At 40.1% G+C, this 20,839-nt stretch overlaps 1 protein-coding gene across 10 annotated transcripts in view; it reads left to right on the forward strand.

Annotated features, from left to right (window-relative positions):
- The window catches only part of SYT1 (synaptotagmin 1), a 514,215-nt gene that overhangs the window by 103,088 nt on the left and 390,288 nt on the right, over positions 1 to 20,839 (forward strand). For 4 of the 10 annotated variants that reach the window (XM_044979646.1, XM_044979638.1, XM_044979614.1 and 1 more), the window contains exons 2-3: positions 8,955 to 9,064; positions 13,939 to 14,039. The exons of 2 other annotated variants lie outside the window; for them this stretch is intronic. The gene's annotated coding sequence lies outside the window, so the exon portion shown is untranslated. The remainder of the gene's footprint in view (positions 1 to 8,954; positions 9,065 to 13,938; positions 14,040 to 20,839) is intronic. 4 more of the 10 variants (XM_044979630.1, XM_044979655.1, XM_044979664.1 and 1 more) reach the window with 1 other exon arrangement.

Genomic DNA, 20,839 nt, shown 5'->3' on the forward strand with positions numbered 1-20,839 from the left:
ATTTAAATTTTACTTGTAGATTAATGATGCTTCCTGAAACTATTCGGTATTTTTATGGCTCTAATATCTTGAACTAAAAAAGGAACAGTGCAACACATTGTATAGGATTAAAATCTGATTTGAGAAAGGATTGAAAAGTTTAAAGGAGGTATGAAGATTGGGTCAAATCATAAGCTCTTTACACTGGGCTAGATTGTGTTAACTGCACACACCCACAATAGAGGGTGATGCAGAGAAAGAGTATTTTGGAGAGGAGAGGAAGGGTGTAAGCAGCAGGTGTGTCTTCATTGCACACCTGGAATCTCTGAGAAGAATTTTCTTGCTCAGAATAAGAATTCTATCTTCCTCCATTCTCCATCACCACTTGCAGTTCCAGGATGCTCTCTGTCATTTCGGCTCACAACTTCATTTCCATTTTTGATCGCTCTCCCTTCTCCTTCAACATTAAAACTGTCATTTAAATCTTTTTTTGTTTCTGTTTTTCCCATAACAGCTTCACCAGAAATCTGTCCTTTCACCCTGAGTCCGACCCCCAAGCCCTTTGTCCCGGTCTTGATCCTTTTTTTCACCTTAGCTACAGTAACTTCCTCTGCTCCAATCTCCCTGATCCTTACTTTACTCCAACGAACCAACCAATCAATCCAAAATGCAGCTGCAAAACTGGTTTACCTTGTTCTCTGCTCTAAACCAGTCTAACCCCTCTATTATATATACCTTTGCTGTCTTCTAGCATTCCTGATCAACTTCATGCCCTTTGTACATGCTTTCAAGCACCTACAAAATTTCTCATTACTACCTCTTGGTACTAGTCTCTCTTCCCTTTCTATTTTATCCCCTTTGCTCTATTCAAGTTGTTCAACTCAACCCCTGCCTTGTCTCCTTCCATGCTTACCTATTCTACAGACTCCCTGTGCTTGGATCCCCCTTCCTGACCATACCCATCAAACTTCCCTCCTTTCCTCCTCCAAGTCTGTTCAAAACAGTCTTTGGTGAGACCCAGTTTTTCCCTTGTGTTTATGTTTTAGAAATAAAAAAGCCACCTAAAACCCTCAAAGCTTTGTAACCCTCAAGATACATTAATTTACTAACTTCAGTAGCTGCATAATCCATTATAGTAGCCCTTGTCTTCCCATTCTCTTATCATCCCAGTATTTATCCCCATTCTTTGTTTGATTTTTTTTGGCCTTAAACTGCAAATTTCTTGGAGAAGGTATGTGCTCTGCATTGTTTGTAATGGCTCTTAGCTCTCCCACTATGAAAATTGTTCCAGCACCCATGCTTTGGCCCATAGGAGTTTGTTTTTTTGTGTCTACTGAGGAAATGTATAGGATACACGAGTTCACCCACTAGCTGTTGAATGAAACCAGTCTGGATTTTTTTTTTCAATTAAACATTTTTTGTTGGAAAATGTAGATTCATCAAAACTGAAGCTTTTTGTGGATTATTTTTGGTGAAATAGAATTCTTGTTTTTCAGCCAGTCCAGTTGTTGAACAAACTAGGAATGTCTCATTAAGTATCTTGGCACCAGCTGGCAGATAGCAAATACTCCGTTTCACCAAATTTTCCTCTGGACACTACAGTAGCATAAACATATTTTTGTAAGCATTCAGACATGTTAGTTTGGCTCTCATTACATCATGTCAGCATGAGCTCATTGTGTGGTTCACCAGACCTCTTTTTTGGAAGTCTACAGAGAATATTTTCCTCTTGCAGTAAAATTTCAACTTTGAGAGAGAGATTTTACAAAACTACATTGACTGTGTAAGAGATGTTGGGAAGTTACTCAGGCTAACGCACACCTATTTATTCTAGTCTTTACAATGCAACTGAAACTATGATGGTCTTTAAAAAATTCTCAAACATCTTCAGATTTAAATAAACACTGCAGTCTTCATATGCAAGCAAAACAAGGGAATGCACTGACCTCTGTATCCTTCTAAGAGGGAATAACAACTGAACTGCCCTTCTTGGGTCTGGATAATGAAGTCTGCTGTTTGTTTCAAACTGTGGAAATGGCCAGTCAACGTTTTGGTTGGTTGGTTGGACTGAATTTTTTTCTAGACAAAGTTTAGACTTAATGTTTGATTTTACCTACATCTTACAGTGCTGCTATTACCATCCTGTATTAGTTGATCACAGACCTTTCTAGATAAGAGAGCCTTTTCCTGCTCATTCATGATGACTTCTCTCTCCTTCTCCCCCTGCCCTTGAAAAAAGACACTAATTGTGCGGGGAGGCTGCCTGAGGACCAGGATCTCAATGAAGAAAGGCTAGTTCATTTTTTTTAAATGGTCTGCCTAAGCCACTAGCTTGAACAGGTATTAATGAATCTGAAAATTTGGTTACAAAATGCAAATGGAAAAGATTTCTGCATGTGATTTGTATTTATACAAAAGATAAGTCAGAACTCTTTCCATAAAGAACCGTTGGTATCCAGCAACAACTGTCAGTTTGCTACATAGCCCATCAAAGTGCTGATAGATGCAGTATTGTATAGAAATTTAAGGACTATATTCATGTGTTCTATATGCATCATGCAAATAACTGAGTACTAAGAGTGAGAAGTATTATGAGAACAAAGGATTTAAAATCTTCTATCACTGCTGTGTTTCATAATGTAGTAGGATACCAAAAACATCTGCTTGGTTTTCCTGCTGCATTTTGTCTCAATAGCCATGTTTGCATATATTTAGGCGTCTTTATTTCATTATGCAGAGTATTATGCATTGTTCGTCCAATAAGTGAAGCGCTCATTTTGTAACCCAAGGGACTTGTTCTTAGCGATCTAAAACATCTCTTTATACCTACAAATACTTGTTAAAACATGGATCATGTTTCACTATCACTTCTATTAATACTCTAAAATGTACATTATTGACTAAGTTATCCATTTCTTCTGGACTCTGTAGGTATCAAAATATTTCTGTAAATAGGGTTTTCACACAAGGAAGACTCTTAAACAAATAGTAGTCACCACCTAAGGTTGCCCACCACTTTCCATTATAAGACCCTGTTTTCAGTTGCTTATAACTTCACTAAGTTTAACAATTGGGATGAAATTTTCCATTCTGGATGTCTGCCTTAGGCTGAACTTATTATTTATGTAGCCCATAGAATTATTTTGCTAGCTATAATATCCTATTAATCCAGCCAGCCGTATCAAATAATATGTTTCTCTTTCTGAATTAATCCATTTCATTCTTGTATTTTATCAGTATTAATTCCTTTGAATTTAGGATGTGTTGAGGCATATGTTAAGTGTTTCCTCATAATTATACATAAGTTTTGCTGAAATGCAAGAAGCCTATCAGCCTGTAAAATCCGGTAAGATCTGCTATATAGCAAAAAGTATAATCAGTTAAGAGTATGTCAGCATAAAAATTGGTAACCTTTGGCACAGATAAGAATGATCCCTTAACTTTGGGGAGCCAAAGGGAAGAACTACATACATCACTAAACAGGTTTATCCGGCGTCTACAACCAGTTGGTAACCGCAGGGTACACCACAGCTTGGAAGTCACCAGGAGAGCCTAGGTTGGCAGTTTTTGGCGTGAGATAATCCTTATTAATACATAGAGAGTAAGTGTCATAATCCACTAACCTATAGGATAAGGGTACCCATAAATTTCTTTGGGTACAGAAATAAAATTTGAGTATAGTAGGTTGGGCCTGAATTACATAATGTCAGGATCCTATAAAATACCTGGTAAGGAAGTGTCTTGGCACTCGCTATTTTAGCCCTCTTTGAGTACTTCTTCTGGTCTTTAGCTCATTCTTTAGTTCTCCTATATTCTATAGGCTACCTTTTTATCTACCTATCATTCTATCTTCTATCATACTATCAGCTCAGCTTATGCAGTATAGTATAACTACTCAACATTTCTAACTATTGGGGGAAGCCAGAACCATTGCCAGAACTTCACCTCCTATTACTGGGTCCTTAAGGAAGGGTGTGAGTATGTTAAATTAAGGAACTTGGGGTATGTCTACACTACCCGCCAGATCAGCGGGCAGCGATCAATCCAGCAGGGATCGATTTATCGCATCTAGTCTAGATGCGACAAATCGATTCCCGAGTGCTCTCCCTTCGACTCCTGTACTCCAGCTTGGTGAGAGGTGCAGGTGGAGTCGACGGGGGAGCGACAGCAGTCGACTTACCACAGTGAAGACACCATGGTAAGTAGATCTAAGTACGTCAACTTCAGCTACGTTATTCACGTAGCTGAAGTTGCGTAACTTAGATTGATTCCCCCCCAGTGTAGACTAGGGCTTATAATAAGAATGTTACCACCAGAAGTTTTGGAATTCTTTAACTGTTTAGCAGTTATAAGTTTCATAGCATTTATTATTCTTTTGTTAATCTCAATAAAGTTTTTATCAATTTGGTGTTGTCCTCAGTGTAAGTGTTGTTGCCAAGCACCCCGAGAGTCCTCTCCTGATATAGAACTCTGAGTTCTTGAACCCTGTAGTCTGAATTGGACAAGAACCTATAAATCTTCTGGTCGGATGTGATCAGTGGTGAGCCATAACAACTAACCTATCAAATTCAGGTCAACATTTATTAATTATTATTATATATTTTATTTCAGACAAAATAGTGCAGCTGTTTCCAAGAATGAGATTAGGGAAAATTAGCAGGGATTTGAAATTGGAAGAGGGATGGCCTTTGTGTCAAGAGTGTTGTTCTTTGACATCCCTGTGAAAATCCACCCAAATTTGGCCAAGATATATTGGAAAAATTGCAGTGTGCACATGCTCAGTAGAGACTTGCTAGAGCTTAATAGCTAAAATCTCTGAAGATTCTGTCCAAGGGAGCATGCTTGACTCTCTCACGGTTCCTAGCATTTATCCCACAGAGCAACTGAGCATGATACATCCCCTCAGAGATCCTACACATGACAGGACTGCATGCTCCATCCCCACAGAGCAACTGAGCGTGCTCCAGCCCAGGGCTACAAAGGCTTTCCCTGTAATGGCTGTTGCCAGATGCTCTGGGCTGGAATAGGACAGGGCACTAGAGGTGAGAGCAGGGACTCTGTCTCTTCTGTGTTCAGTTCCTCCACCACAACATGTTGGCACCCGGGTAGTTGTCTGATTTGAATGCAGAGAAGAGAAAAGCGAGACTTGGGGGTGGGGGAGAAGCAAAGAAGTGAGTTGGGACAAGGAGCTTGGGGTGGGGAAAGTGGGAGAGGAGGGGAGAAACTGAGAGTTGGAGGGGGTAGACTGTGATGGGTTGGACAAGGAGACTGGCAGATGATGGGGAAGACAGGGCTGGGTGGAAGAGAGATCTGACAAAGAGCTGTGGTTCAGAAGAAGAAATGGGACTGTCTGGGCAAAGAGACAGGTTCTTGTTCCAGGGAGCAGGTATGGGGGGGACTGGAGGTTGGAAGAGGACCCTCAGGAAGGAGACTGTGCATCAGGGTGGGGAGGGAAGTGGGGAGAGACAAACCAGATGAGGATCAGGGGAGGGCTGGAACTGGCTGGGCAAAGAGATTAGTACTATGTGTGGGGAGGAGGTGAGACTGGGGCCTGGATCCACAGTGTTTATCTTGTGAGTGCCTAGAAAATCACTGGAATCCACAAACTGGAGGTTAGGTGCCTAGGGTCCCTATGCAATGAATGGGATCCATAAAAGCCAGCATGCTAGGTGGGGAGCTGGCTATGTGAGCCAGTGGGAGACGCTGGTGAGAGGAGTGTATCCTAATCCCTTTCATGGAGCGAAGTGCCTAAGTCTGTGGTGGAGGGAGGTGCTTATCTGGTCTTGGGATCCATAACTGGGAACCCCTCACCTGGAGTCAAGTGTCTAAGGTGTTTCCTGTGAGAATGGCTTAGGCATCTGTCTAACTCTACACAACATCCAGGAGGTTGGGAGGAGGAGGTGATCTCCCTTATGAACTTTAAACCAGTAGTTATGGTGCTGGGCTAAAGGCTATAAAGGAGGCCTCTTTTTCCCACCCTAAATCTGGGATTCAGGCACTTAAATCCAATTGTGGATCTGGGCCTGAGCATCAGGGGGAGGGCAGAGATTGGGACTTGAAGAAGGAAACGAGAGATAGCTGGGTAAGGAAACTGGGACTGGCATGAGACATCTGAGGACTGGAGACAAAGACTCAGTAGGCAAGGAAAATACGACTCGGCCAAGGAACTTTGTGTGGGGAAGAGACAGGACTGGGAAGGGACAGGGTGGAAGGAACAGGGCAGAAGGGATCAAGCTTGGGGAGTGGGGATGGGAACATGCAGAATCTGTGCCCACTAGAGCACATTCCCCTCCAAAGCCTGGAATGAAACCCAAGACCCCTGAATTTCATCATTCTAGCAAATATCTGTGAAACTCATGGGCAAAGTGTGTGTCTCATCCCCCCTTATTATGGTCCTCATAATAAGCTACTACTGCTATCAGTTATCATTACCTCAAGTGGCAGAGGTCTGGGCAGTAGATTTAAAGGTTCCAAACCTGTTGATAACTGATGTGAGTGTCAGTATGACGCCTCAGGATGGAGTTTTCTATTTATTTATTTTTTTTAGTTTTCTTCTTTGAATCTCAGAAATTGCACATAAAATAATGTTAAAACATGATTAAGGTTAAAAAGTCAAGTACTCAAAAGTTAGGAAATGGCAGAATTAAGGATGCCTCTGCTTAAGTGGCTCTGGAAAAGCTAGATTTGAAAGTAATTATTTTCCAACAGAAATAATCTTCTTTGAAGATTCAATGCATCATTGGGAATTTTGAAAAATCTTGGATTTATACATAATTCTGTTTTGTCATTTTATTCCATTTTATTAATACTAAACTGTTCTTTTGAAATTCCTGCTGGCACAGAAGAAAAGAGGATATTTTCAAGCATCTAATAGAGGAGTTGAAGAAAATAGTCTAAAGCTAGTGAAAATATTCAGAAAATATTTAGCAATATCTCTAAGCACAATCTCCTGGTTTTTCTGCAATTTTACATTTTAATACTGTGCTTTTCAGTGATTTTTAAGAAAGTGCATTTAATGTCTTCTGCTACAATTGTTTCCAAGACCTTGCAAATATGGAAAAAGCCTGAACTTCACAATAATGTGAAAAAGTCACTTACTTTTCTGTGCCTCAGTTCTCCATCTGAAAACTGAGTAGGACACATCATTTCTCCTGTCCTTTGACTGCCTTGTCTATTTAGATTTCAGTTCAGCGACTATCTCTTATTATGCGTTTGTACAGCACTAGCACAGGGGCCTATCGTCACAACTCTAATGTTAATAATATGCAGCAAAGGCTATTTAGCTCTTTGGATGCAGCACCCTAATGTGGACTTGTATCAAAGGACCTGTTTGTCTGAAACACCCCACTATCTTCAGTAGGTATTGATCTGGGGGAAAATTGTTTCTACTAAATCACTAGGTGAGGTGACTCATTTACCCCACCTGAGGTCGGATGTAAGGTGTGGGTGGAAATTTATGAGTAGCCAAGACTGTGGAAAAAATTTGAACTGATCTTTGTTACTGCTGCACCTTTGTCCAAGTGGGTTAGCCAATATTCAGGGCCTTGCTGCATTGTTTCATTAGGAGGAGAAATTGATGATGAGTAAAGTCCTGTTTTCCTGACCCCAAATGGAATAAGCAACAGCAGGGAGTTTTCTTGCTTATCACTTCCAAGCCTGCCTTTCCACCCTCACTGATGCCTTCTTTTCTGTCTTTGTCACCCACATCCCACACAGAAAACCACAGCTGCAACCAAACAACCTCCCAGCCCTTGTGTTCACAATCAGTCCCAGGGAAAACCTCTCATTCTCCCTGAGTTAGTTCTCACTCTGGTCTTCCCCTGTGGCACAGTGTTGGGGGCGGGGAGGGGAGTTTGGTTTTTCAGGTATCTTATTCCATAAATGATCTTAACTGCTCCTTCCATTTGGATGAATGAAGGGTGGCTCACATGCCTATAAGCTTTAATGAGGTCTATGATTGCCTATAGCTCAAAAGACCTGCTTGCACTCAGTCATTAACACCTTCCAGCATAACATTATGTTGTTGTGGTTGTTTTCTTTGTTGATAAAGCTAAACCAAAGGAAGACTTTCCATATTGTGTGAACTGTGTTTATAGAGCAGATTGGAAAAGCCACCTGCTCAGAGGGCCAAATTCTATAAAGACTGATCCAAAGCCTATTAAAATCAATTGGAGTCTTTTGATTTATTTCAGTAGACTATAGATCAGTCCCCATAATCTTTACCCAGCCAAAACTCCCATGGTAATCAACTGAATTCATTAAGTAGATTAACTGAGTAAGACCTGTGGGCTGTGGCCCAAAACAAAGTGTGATTCCTGCAGAGCAAATTCTTCTGTCCTCACATTTTACAGTAAAGAGTTTACTCAACACTGACTAAAGTAAGGACTCCTGGGATTCCTGTCTTCAGTTGCCCCAAGTTTCCATTGACTTTTCTAAAGTACGTATCAGCAAAGTGTTGGGGTGAGAGTGATAAACATTCACATAATTTTGGTTATATATTATGGCCTTTAATCTCAAACAGGCAGAAAGATAAATGAATGTCCAAGAAGTTAAAACTATGGAATCATTCTCTCACATGTTTATCAGCTGGCATATAAGTATCTCATTGGTGTGACAGCACTAGAATGGGAAATTCACCACATTTGCCTCAGTTTTAAAAAGTGCAGAAAACAAAAAATATTGTCACATTAATAAAGTAAATAAATAAAACCCTATGTGTCAATGATAAAGTGTTAACATAAAGAAGGAAGAAATTTCTTCATCCAAGGTTCATTTTTGTAGATCTTATGATTGATTCTCCTTTGTTACCGCTCAACCTCTCACAATCAAGAACTGAAGGGGATAGAACAAACCAAGAATAATTAATGTGTTTTCTAAACGGAAGTTGGTTGTGGGCAAAGAGATAATAGCAAATGCAAGTAGAGAGGTGCCTAACAGTGTTCAGATGGAATCTCTCTCACTTTCTCTTTTTAAAGTGAAAAAGAAAAGGGAGCTTGAGCAGTGAAGAATTTAGAACCTGACTGGTACATACTTCACTCGAGATTTCCCTGTGAAAAGAAAACTGCATTGATGCCGATCATATAAGGTATTTTAAAAACACCAAAAAAAATTTGGTATCCTTGTGGATTTTGTATAGCTTGTGAAATGTTTTAGTGCAAGATACTTTTCTATAGAGAAAATTATATTTTCTAAACATGGCTTTTTCTGATTTCAAGGGTATGTCAAATTAGTGGAGGCATATTTTTATGGCTCTTATGTTGCTATTTCAGATTGCAAGGATAAGCAAAAAACAATCTGTCTGCATTTGCTGACTGTTCAAATATTTCTTGCATTCCTTTGCCTTCTTTCACTATCAACTTATGCTTCATCAAATTCAAAGTTGTCATGGTTCATTATCCATAGATGATCTTGAGCAGTCTTGCATCATAAAAAAAATATGCTGTGACATCTGCCTTTGAGCTTTTGTGCACCACTGTACATATCACTTCTAGGCAAGGTTATCTATCTTTGGTTTAACCTATGTTTAATATACAGTATTGATGGGTACAGCAGGATGTATCATTGTTTTACATATGTATGTCTCAATCCATGGAAACTGTATACATTACATTGTTATGAACAGTGTAGTTGTGTTTATAAAATGTCTGCTTTATTGTTTTAGCTAATGAGTTTCATCCAATTCAATTATTACACAGCTCAGAATCTTCATTAGCCAATCAAGTTGCTCCCTCAGTCTGTCATTTTGAGTTCTTTGTACTGAATGTAAGAGTGTGTTTTGAAGTTAGTTGTAATTGAATTATGAATAATGATCTTTTTATTCAGTCCCATGTTTTCTGAATATTCAGATTTTAGAAACCATAAATGAATTCCACAATCCTGACACTTTATATTATTAATATTGATTATATTCATAAAAGTTAATTATGTCCAGACACTCAGAATTATGTTTAATGAATTGAATTACCATAGAGGAAATAAAGATTCAAGTGGTTACTAATTTAAAAAATACATTTTTTTAAAGAAAACTTATGTACTTAGATAATGGTAAATAAATGCCAGTTCACGCTCTTTTGTATCCTACAATTCACATGCTGAATGTCTTTGATAAGGGATGTTTTGAGGTTAAAATTTCTCTATGTACTTCTTTGCTGGAGTAATAGTTTAAATTTTAATCAGAAGTTAACTTACTATTAAAACTGCATTCATTACTTCTGACTTCTTTATCTGAAAACAGATGCTTTCAGAAGTGATATTCACTACTAATTCTTTTAGCTTTGTTTCAATGCCTCTTGAATTAGTAAATGTTTGAAATAATATGCACTGAAATAATTGGCTTTATGTATCCAAGTGTAGTTTATTCTTAGTACACTAAACACAGGTACTTCTGCCTACTACAGCCCAGAGATCTAGAGACACTCGGGTGACATTCTCCCTAGGAAGTCATAGCACAAGAGAAACATTAGATTCCCTATATTGTTACAAGCTTGATACAACTTTTGATTAAAATACCATAGTATGTGCCATTCCTTCTAACTGTTGAAAGGTATTTTCATAGTCTGAAGTTATTTTCAAGACTTTTGATGCATGTCACACATTATTCATACCACTTTTTTCTTGCTTACATTGTAAGGACTTCATTCCAATAGCGCTTCCGTGTGTGTGTGTGTGTGTGTGTGTGTGTTTTGGATGGATGTGAGGGAGAGCTTCTAGAATTTGAGATAATTCACAGGTCAAAAGACAGACAAAAACCTACAAAGCTGGGGAAATGCCAGGAGAGTACCCAATAAAAGTTCACAAAACAAGTGAAAGGCTAAATGTGAATGAAAGGCAATATGTCCTGCTCTGTCCCCTATGAAAATAATACACTTACAAAAGATTAGTATTATTTTTCTATTTGTAGAGGGAGGTCCCAGTGAAGCTAAGTCTTTCAGTCCATCTGTGACCTTAGCTCTGGCTCTTGTTTTGCCTACAGCCTGTTTTATTTTCAGTACAAAAAATTCAATACAACTTTTTGCAATTTGTAAGAAAGGGAAGGAGAGATGGAGATTGGAAAAAAAAAATCTTACTCCTCCAACACTTTCTCCCACAGATACTGTTGAAAATGAATCTTGATTGCAGTAGGAGTGTGTTCATTAGGATGATAAATATTAATTTCCATCTCTGTTCGCAATCATGTGTGTCTCAGTCATGTGTAGCTTCTTCTGGGAATATGAATATGTGTCTGGGAGTTAAATAAGTCACCAATGTTTAAATCTGTTCTCGTAGATAACTCATTCTAATTGAAATGAGAACTGGCAAACGTTTGAGATCTGAGAGCTGAAGTTCCTATTTGAACTGTGGCTTCCAGGACTTGCACTCACATCTGACTGTGTTTGAACCTGGATTGCTACTAAACAGCTTACCCACATATACCTGTGATTCACAATAAGATACGTAACTAAGAACATGGACAAGAATTAGCCTATCCAAATCATGAAGAAATTCTACTTAGGGCTTAATCCTGCAGTCAAATTTTTCACATTTAAAACTCCTAGTAAAGCAGAGTTTTGCCTATGTAGGACTGCAGGATTGGGTCCTAAATAGGGTTGCCAGCTCTTGAGGATTGTCTTGTGGTCTCCAGGAATTACAAATTTATTTTTAATTAAAGATTATGATCATGGGATGAAACCTCCAGGAATATACCTATCCAATATTGGCAACCCTAGTCCTAAATATGTATAGTGTTACTGTTTCATAAATATTGGGTCTGGTTCTGATGTTTTTTTTTATTTTAATTTTTATTTTTTTACTGCTGTAAGAACATTGATTTCAAGGAAGTTCGTCTGTCTTTATGCTTCTTATGAACTCAGAATCTGCCCCAAAGTTTATTTTATGGAAATAATTTTATTTTCAGCAGAACTGTTTATGGTAGAAGTGGAGAGCCACTGATTTTTGTTGTTTGTTTATTCATATCCAGTGTGGCTTGAATCTTGTGCTAGTAAAGAAAAGCAAACAGGCTAAATTCTGCCATGGTGCATCCTACTGACCATACTTCCTATCCATTCAGCCTTGCTGGCCTGATACAGATAAAGAATGCACAATGTACATAGTATGTGTGTGTTTATAATCACCTCTTAACTGTCATCATTCAAATTCTATGTTAATAATGCCACAAACACCACATTTATGGTCAACTTTCCAATGGCAACCACAGTATGTAATAACTGGTATTTATATAATATATGCCTATATATTATGGAAATGTATAGGGTTAAAGTGTTCTCAGCATTACTACTACTGTTTGTTCCTGACATTGTGAGAGAGATAGAGAACCAAGCAAAGCAATTCGTTGACTTTTACAACATGACCAACTGGTTTGAACAGTTTGTCCAAACAATTGGTTTCTTTTCTTTTCTTTTCTTTTCTTCTGTTTTTTTTAAGATGATATGATGTGAAATCTTTGTATTTTTGGAACTGCTTATCTGTGCCTGACACCACATCACATCATTATGAGAGGTCCAAAATTTGCAGTTCTTTCTTGGATTTAATTATCTAGCAGTTTTCAACAGTAGCCTGACTGCTACTGACATGTAGAATTTCAATTTGTTCAAATATCTTGTGTGTGTGTGCCTCCTTGATATTGGTAACAGTGGCTTCTGTTAGTGCTTATCTATTTTGATTTTTAAAATGGAATAAAGAGGGAAAATGCAAAGTAATAGCTACATGTTCTAGTTAGCAAGGCAGCGATCAAGGCTTTTTATCACACTAATATTTGGAAAAATACAGTATGCGTGTTGAAGCTTAGTTTTTCAGATATCTCAAGGAAACAGAGATTGCAAGGAACAGGTTTGGCATGGCAAATATGCCCACAAAGCAAAATAAATCATCATCCAAACAAGGAGTGATTGGTCTTGTGGGATTATTTGTTACATATTCCTGATAGCTTTCTGACATGTTAATTATCATGTTTATCTCGCTTGCTACAGTTTTTTGATTCTATGGTGTACTTGTTGTCCAAACACAGCAGAGATGAGAAAAGAAGCCATTGTTAGTTTTTCAGTGTAACATGAACCAGTCAGAGTGGCCAGTCAAGGTAAAGAAAATTTGTGAAGAGAGGAACCCTGTATTCTTGTGTTTGCAAAATAAAATAGATTCTCTAAGTACTGAGCAGTTGGCAAAATGGAAGCAGAATTGAAAATATGGGTGAATTTGAATTCATCTGTAAAGGAAGTCATAAAATTCAGGAAGCGTGGATAATGTAGGTACAGGTCAAGTGTTATATTTTGCTCCCTTTTAAATGAGTGGAAACATTGAAGACCTGTATATTGAAAATACAAAATAAAACACAACTTGTGTTTATAAAATATTCTTGTGGCCCTGCCACACCCCATCCCAGAGAAGGGCAGTAGAGAGGTCCTCCAAGCTGCCTAGAGTTGCTGTGTGGGAAGCATCCAACCATGGCCCAGCAGGTCAGTATAAGAACAGCTGCAGGGCCAGAATGAGTTCAGTTCCTTGCTAGAGCTGAAAGAGAGTGGATGATGCTCCAGGCTGGCTGCTGGGACTCCATGAGGACAAGGTCCTGAGGTAAGGGTGAAGAGTGTGTGGGAGCCACAGGGAAATGGCCCAGGGAATTATAGCAGCAATGCAGTTTATTTAAAGAGACGTTGTGAACAGCTGCTATCTATAGGGTCCCTCAGCTGGGACCCGGAGTAGAGGATGGGCCCAGATTCCCCCCACCCACCCCCCAGCCACTGGGAAAGTGGCCTGAACTTTGAGGCACTCCAAAAAGGGGACTGAACTGTAGTGGGCCAGCTGAAGAGTTGGGGCCAGAAAGGGAGAAGACACTGCCTCCAGGGAAGGATCCCTGGAGCACTGCTCTATTCTGGATCAGGGACAAACAGAGAGACTTCACAGAGGGCACTGAGAGAGGCTCCTGTTGGACTTGTACCCCAAAATGGGTTTGCGTTGCTTTTATCACAGGTGGACAGTGTATGCGACTCGGCCAGAGGGCTGAATCACTGAAGACCTGCCAAGAGAGAGAGTGCAGGCAAATGCTCTCGGCCAGGGGGCACTGTTGAGAGGTGAGTGCAACCCCGTTACAATAATAAATACAGTATGGTGGTGTTTAGTTGACATTTTGGGGGTGAAAATCAAACATAGTCTATAGAAATATGAAATGCTGGTATTTTCTAAGTTACAATTTACATAAAAGTTTAGTCTTAAAGAATATTAATTCTATTTTTATAGCTGTCACTTAGGAAACTATTTTGGGCAAAGCAAAACGTTCTTGATATACAGATGGACTGTTGGATACACGCAGACTATCAGTGCCTCTATGCTGTTTTTTGTGAATCCAGCCCTTTATTTCTTTGATTTTGTAATGCCCAAACCAAAACACTTTGTGTGACAGACTACATTATGTTCACCTTTTTTACAAAACTATGATAAATTTTGTATGAAGTATGCCTTTTGAGGTATCATTTTTAAAACTCATAATCTGCTGAGCATTATTGTCCTGGTAAAATGTGTGTGGCACCATTGTATGTAAAGTTTATAAGATTCTACTGTATAACATTGCTGTAACATGTTCCAAAGTTAGAAAAGCAGACCCAAACCAGTTCTTCAGAGTCAAAAAGACACACTGATGCCCTGGCCAGGTATTGGCATAATAAAATGGACTATCCAGAACTATCACCTGGCTAATGGCCATTCTTTGGCAGGAAGAAGGGTGTGAGTGAGAAATTTACATATTGGCAAAGACACAACTGGGTTTTTTCCATGTAAACAGACTATTGCCTGAGCCCCAGCTGGAGGTAATCCTCAAATTGGGAAGAGGGGTATAAGAATGAGAAACAGTGCCACCCAAATCACCTCTTTCCCCATCTCTACTCACAACATCAACATCTTAAAGACAAAAGAAGCATTATTGAACCGTGGGGAGGTCCTGGCTGAAGCAATCCAGCCAGACTGCTGTAAGCTTATAGTGAGGAAAAACCTTTTGCTTTTAAGTACACTTAGCTTGATAAGTTAGATATTAGTTTGCCTCTTATATTTTTTTCCTTTGTGACCAGTTCTGACTTTTATGCCTCATTACTTGTAGTCACTTAAAATATGTCTTTCTGTAGTTAATAAACTAGATTTATTGATTTTATCTAAACCAGTGTGTGTTTGGATTGAGGTGTTGGGAAGCTTCACTTGAGATAACAGGACTGTGCATATCAATTTCCATTAATGAAATATCAGACTGTCTATGAGCTTGTATTATGCAGGAGGGTGCTGGGCAGTATAAAATGAACATTTCTGGGGGACTATCTGGGACTGGGAAGTTGCTGGTGTCGTCCTATATATAATTCATGAGCGGCTAGCCGGAGCATTCATGTAATTCATCAAGGAATGATGTTGCATATACTGGCCAGGAGTGGTTGTTCTCATAGCAAAGTAGAGTAAAATGAATCCCAGCTTGGAGAATTGAGGGGACACAGCTGCTGAACAGTCCAGATTGTACGCTGAAGAATATCACACTTTCTTATACCCAGAATGAAACATTTCCAACTTTTTTGATTTGCTGACAATTCTGAAAAATTTTGGGTTTGGGTGGAACTAACATTATTTTTCACTTTTTTGGAACTGCCTGCTAACAAAAAAAAATAAGCTATTTGTACAGATGTAGCTTCCATTTCCATGCTGGCCTCCATCCTGTCAATGTCAGGGATTGAACAGGAACTTCCCGAGTTAAACACAGGAGTCTGTATAATTTGAGTTTAAGAGCCAAACTCCAAAATTATTAGCTGTAACACTCGGATATTCTCTTTGGATTGTGTATATAGGGGCATGTAACATGCACTGACCAGCGGGGGCGGGCGATTGGTGTGTGTAGACAGAGGGTGGGAAGAAATCTTTCTTTATAATGTGAGCCAGGAGGTGGGACAGTTAGGTATATCTGATACATTGGCTCTTGTAAGTAAGCTTTAAAATCTACTGGAACAGCACTAAAAAAATAAATAAATAAAAAGAAAGGAGCAAGTGGAGACAGTACAGAGAGCTTCCATCACTCAACATCATTCCAGTTCTTTCTTTCTCAGAAACAGATGGCTGAAATGAAATGGGATTCCTCTCTATTTTATAAATCTTAGTACAGTATAAGGTAAAATTGTACTTTTGTACATTGAGGTTATGACACAAGGTAGAGAACGTAGGTCTACCTTTCGGGGCAGGAGAACAGATGAAAGACAGCAGGTTGGCATCCTTAGTGTATGTGATTGGTTTTGGCAGGAGAGGTGCAGGTCATCTTACAGTATTTACTAAAAGACAGCTGTTGTTATGATTTGTATTTGATGGTAGAACTCTTGTCCACATCAGTTAAGATGCACATGTACTGGAGAATATAACAAACGCCTAAATAATGGACAAATTGTCTTTTGCACAAACTTGTAATAAAAGAAGCACAGCGTGTGAAATTTCATTCAACTGCAGCAAAATTGTACATATTTATGAACATAGGGGATGCTTGATACTTCTTTGGTAAGCTCGGAAATACTTTATAAGTGAATAGTTGTGTACAGCACACTGTGACTTGCACACATTTTTTCCAGTATATTTCTGCACTGCTGTTCATTCTGCTTCCCTTTTTCACCAGCAACAAAATGGCTCCTTCTGTGTTAATACATTTTCCATTTTTGCTGCTGTAAGCAAGATATATTCTGGTCTTTCTATACTCCATGTTTTAAAATGTGCACTTTGTCCATTTATAAGCAGCACGGGACACTACCTAGCTTTAAAGTCTGGCATGAAGTACTGCATGGAAAATATCACATAATAATAGTGAGAGATGTATATGCAGCTTTATGTTTAGAATGCAGGCTCATCCATATGGCCACTCAGACGTGTTCTATCTTTAACAGCATAAGGAGGCTGGCTAGATGATTTTAAATTGCCAGACATTTTCCTCTGCTCGGTTTCTGTGATTCAGCTACTCCAATTATGAACCACTAGGTTTCTTTCTCTTTAATTATGAATAACACAAGGTAGCCAGTATTTAACCAGGGGTTGTTGGTTTTTAGTTTTGTTTTTTGTTTGTTTTGGGGTTTTTTTTTCGTCATTACTTCCATCCTCTTCTTCAGCCTGCCTATGTCACAGTTCACTTACTGCTTGAGTACTGGAAGGTCTGGTGTTAGACATCACCACTAGGTCATTCTATTGTTATGGTTTGGTTAATGTTGGTTCCCTGGAATAAAAATACTTAACTGCTTTCAAGAACCAAAACTTACTAGGACAAAAAACAAATGGGGAGGCAGTGAATGAAGACATGTAGGAGTGTTGGACAGACCGGTTTGAATAAAATAAGCACTGGTCCAAACCTTCACCTGTCCCTAAACCAAAATGTGAAGCAAATACTTTGAAGGTTAGAAAAAGTTCTGAACCTCATTTACTTGCCTGTTGCAGTGGATCTTTTGGGGGTAGGAGAGGGCTTCTCCTATCCCTGAAGAGATCTATTTCCTTCTCAGTGGGCTTGGTGTCAGCAAGACCCACCAATCCTTCTGGGACGCGGATACAGTATTTTTAAATGCAAATGTACTGTATCACCAATCTTCTGTATAACTTGTGACCCATTGTGTTCCTCTGAGTTTGTAAAATCCCCAGAACAAGTATAAATCCCTATCCCAAGGTTAGCAGGAAGGGAAGGAGCTATCTAATGTGCTCTGGAATTTTACTATCCATCACTGCTTTCCAGGAAGTCCCAGAGTGCCTTTCCATTTTGAAATATAGTTCAATAGAACTGAGTTCCACATGGTCCCTACCTATTGCATCCAGGTGGGATTTGGGAAAGCTGTCTACCTCACTGTCCTCTAAAGAGGAAACCTGCTTCCTAGCAAGATGCAGTAACTCCTCACTTAATGTTGTAGTTATGTTCCTGAAAAATGTGACTTTAAGTGAAACAATGTTAAGCAAATCCAATTTCCCCATAAGAATTAATGTAAATGAGGGGGTTAGGTTCCAGGGACATTTTTTTCAAAAGACTATATTTTACACACACACACACACACACACACACACACACACACACACAGTATAAGTTTTAAACAAACAATTTAATACTGGTACACAGTGATGATGATTGTGAAGCTTGGTTGAGGTGGAGGAGTCAGAGGATGGGATAGTTCCCTGGGAAAGCCTTACTGCTAAATGATGAACTAGCAATTGGCTGAGCCCTCAAGGGTTAACTCTCACACTCTACAAGGCAGCAAGAATGGAGGGAGGGGAGACAGCATCGCAGACAGACACACACCGTATGTGAGAGAGAGAGATGCGTATTTCCCCTTTAAGTACGCTGACCCTACTCAAGTACACTGGCTTGTTAATTAGATCAGCTTGCTGAGACCGCAGCTGCTGCCAGCAAGCTCCCTTCGTCCTGAGCCCTGTCATGGTTTTATTCAATATCTTCATTAATGATCTGGAGGGTGGTGTGGACTGCACCCTTAGCAAGTTTGCAGATGACACTAAACTGGGAGGAGTGGTTGATACGCTGGAGGGTAGGGCTAGGATACAGAGGGACCTAGACAAATTAGAGGATTGGGCCAAAAGAAATATGATGAGGTTCAACAAGGACAAGTGCAGAGTCCTGCACTTAGGACGGAAGAATCCCATGCACTGCTACAGACTAGGGACCGAATGGCTGGGCAGCAGTTCTGCAGAAAAGGACCTAGGGGTTACGGTGGACGAAAAGCTGAATATGAGTCAACAGTGTGCCCTTGTTGCCAAGAAGGCTAATGGCATTTTGGGTTGTATAAGTAGGGGCATTTCCAGCAGATCAAGGGATGTGATCATTCCCCTCTACTCAGCACTGGTGAGGCCTCATTTGGAGTACTGTGTCCAGTTTTGGGCCCCACACTACAAGAAGGATGTGAATAAATTGGAGAGAGTCCAGCGGAGGACAACAAAAATGATTAGGGGGCTGGAGCACATGACTTATGAGGAGAGGCTGAGGGAACTGGGATTGTTTAGTCTGCAGAAGAGAAGAATGAGGGGGGATTTGATAGCTGCTTTCAACTACCTGAAAGGGGGTTCCAAAGAGGATGGATCTAGACTGTTCTCAGTGGTAGAAGATGACAGAACAAGGAGTAATGGTCTCAAGTTGCAGAGGGGGAGGTTTAGGTTGGATATTAGAAAAAACTTTTTCACTAGTAGGGTGGTGAAGAACTGGAATGGGTTACCTAGGGAGGTAGTGGAATCTCCTTCCTTAGAGGTTTTTAAGGTCAGGCTTGACAAAGCCCTGGCTGGGATGACTTAGTTGGGTTTGGTCCTGCTTTGAGCAGGGGGTTGGACTAGATGACCTCCTGAGGTCCCTTCCAACCCTGAGATTCTATGATTCTATGTGTGTCTCCCCTGCTCTATGGAAGATGGGGTAAGTGGTGTGTGGGAGCAGGGGGAAGGGGGACACCCTGACAGCCCCCTCTTCCTCCCCTCCCATCCACACAGAAAGCAGTAGTCTCGGGGAGCAGAGGGCAGGAGCAGCACATGACAGTGGGGAGAGGGACAGCTGAACTGCCAGCAATTGATAGCCTGCTGGACAGCTGCTGCACAGAGAACTTAGGCAAGTGGGGAACTGATTGATAGGGGGGCTGCCAGTCCAGCCTGGTTCCAAGCCCTCACCAGCTAGCTCCAATGGGCTGCTCTTTCAGCAAGCACTGTACAAAGCAGGCGGCTGCCAAACACCGTTATATGCACAACTTTAAACGAGCATGTTCTCTAATTGATCAGCAACATAACGAAACAACGTTAATCAGGACAACTTTAAGTGAGGAGTTACTGCAGCATGGACCAGCTGAGCCACTCCTCTCAGCTAAAGTGGATCTGCTAGATGAAGGCTGGTTAGATGAGCGGGTATTTACTGGGGAGGGTGGTGCTGGGAGCCTATGGTTAGGACAGTTGAGAGAGATTTTGAATAAACATTTATAATTTCAAGTGCTTATCTAAATCCTTTGAGGTTTGTCCACCACTAATGTGTGTTATATGCTCCCACCACCCATAATATGATCTCTTGCAGGAGTATTTTGTTCAGTTAGTGACTTGGCCAGCCATGCCCTGATGTAATGTTACCACTTTACTTTCCTACCATTGCTTTTGCAGCATGTTGAACATACTACTACCATTACCAGGGGAGAAAGGGCTTTTACAGCCTGCATGACCAGGAGGAATTCTTTTTGATGCAATTTTTGCCCCTTCTGACCCTCTGCAGCAAACACCCAAGAAAAAGCTTCAACTCTTGCTGTATTTAGCAGCTGCTGCTTGGCAAAGTGCCTCAGTCTTATCTGTGAAATTCTGCTGGGGCTATATGGATATTTTTAGCTTTGATTTCTGTCTTTTATGCAGAACATCATAAAGTAAAGACTTGTAACGGGTTGGCGGTGTTGGCCTAAACTACTCCACTCTCTGAACAGATGTTGCCGTTATGGGAGGAAGAGTTAAACTGGCTCTGAATTTCTATGGCAGGTGACATATTTCCCTAACTGAATGTAAGAGAAGTGGGAGTAACTCTTAAGAGAGATGGAGGATCTAGGGTGGAGGAACTAAGCAGTCTTGGGATAGCAGTCTCTTGGAGCAGTCAATCCTGGGAAGAAGGCTGGAGTTGAACTTTATTTTAATTCCGTTTTTTTTGTTAGCAAAGCCAGACTCCAAGAAGAGGGTGAGGATTTTTTTTTTCTACCCGATGTGCAGACTTAATTATAGAGCGGGTTCAGAAAGGCGCTGCTCAAACACTCCTGTTGACATTAGAGGTCATGTCACTCACGTTTAGGGAAGAATAGGGCCCTAACTCATTTAGGGTCTGCTCTTCCCTTGCATTCGTCTGTTCAAGTCCCATTGATGCTAATGGGACTTTTCA

This window comes from Mauremys mutica, chromosome 1 (genome assembly GCF_020497125.1).
Source record: "Mauremys mutica isolate MM-2020 ecotype Southern chromosome 1, ASM2049712v1, whole genome shotgun sequence".
In the NCBI taxonomy this organism is placed as follows: domain Eukaryota; kingdom Metazoa; phylum Chordata; order Testudines; family Geoemydidae; genus Mauremys; species Mauremys mutica.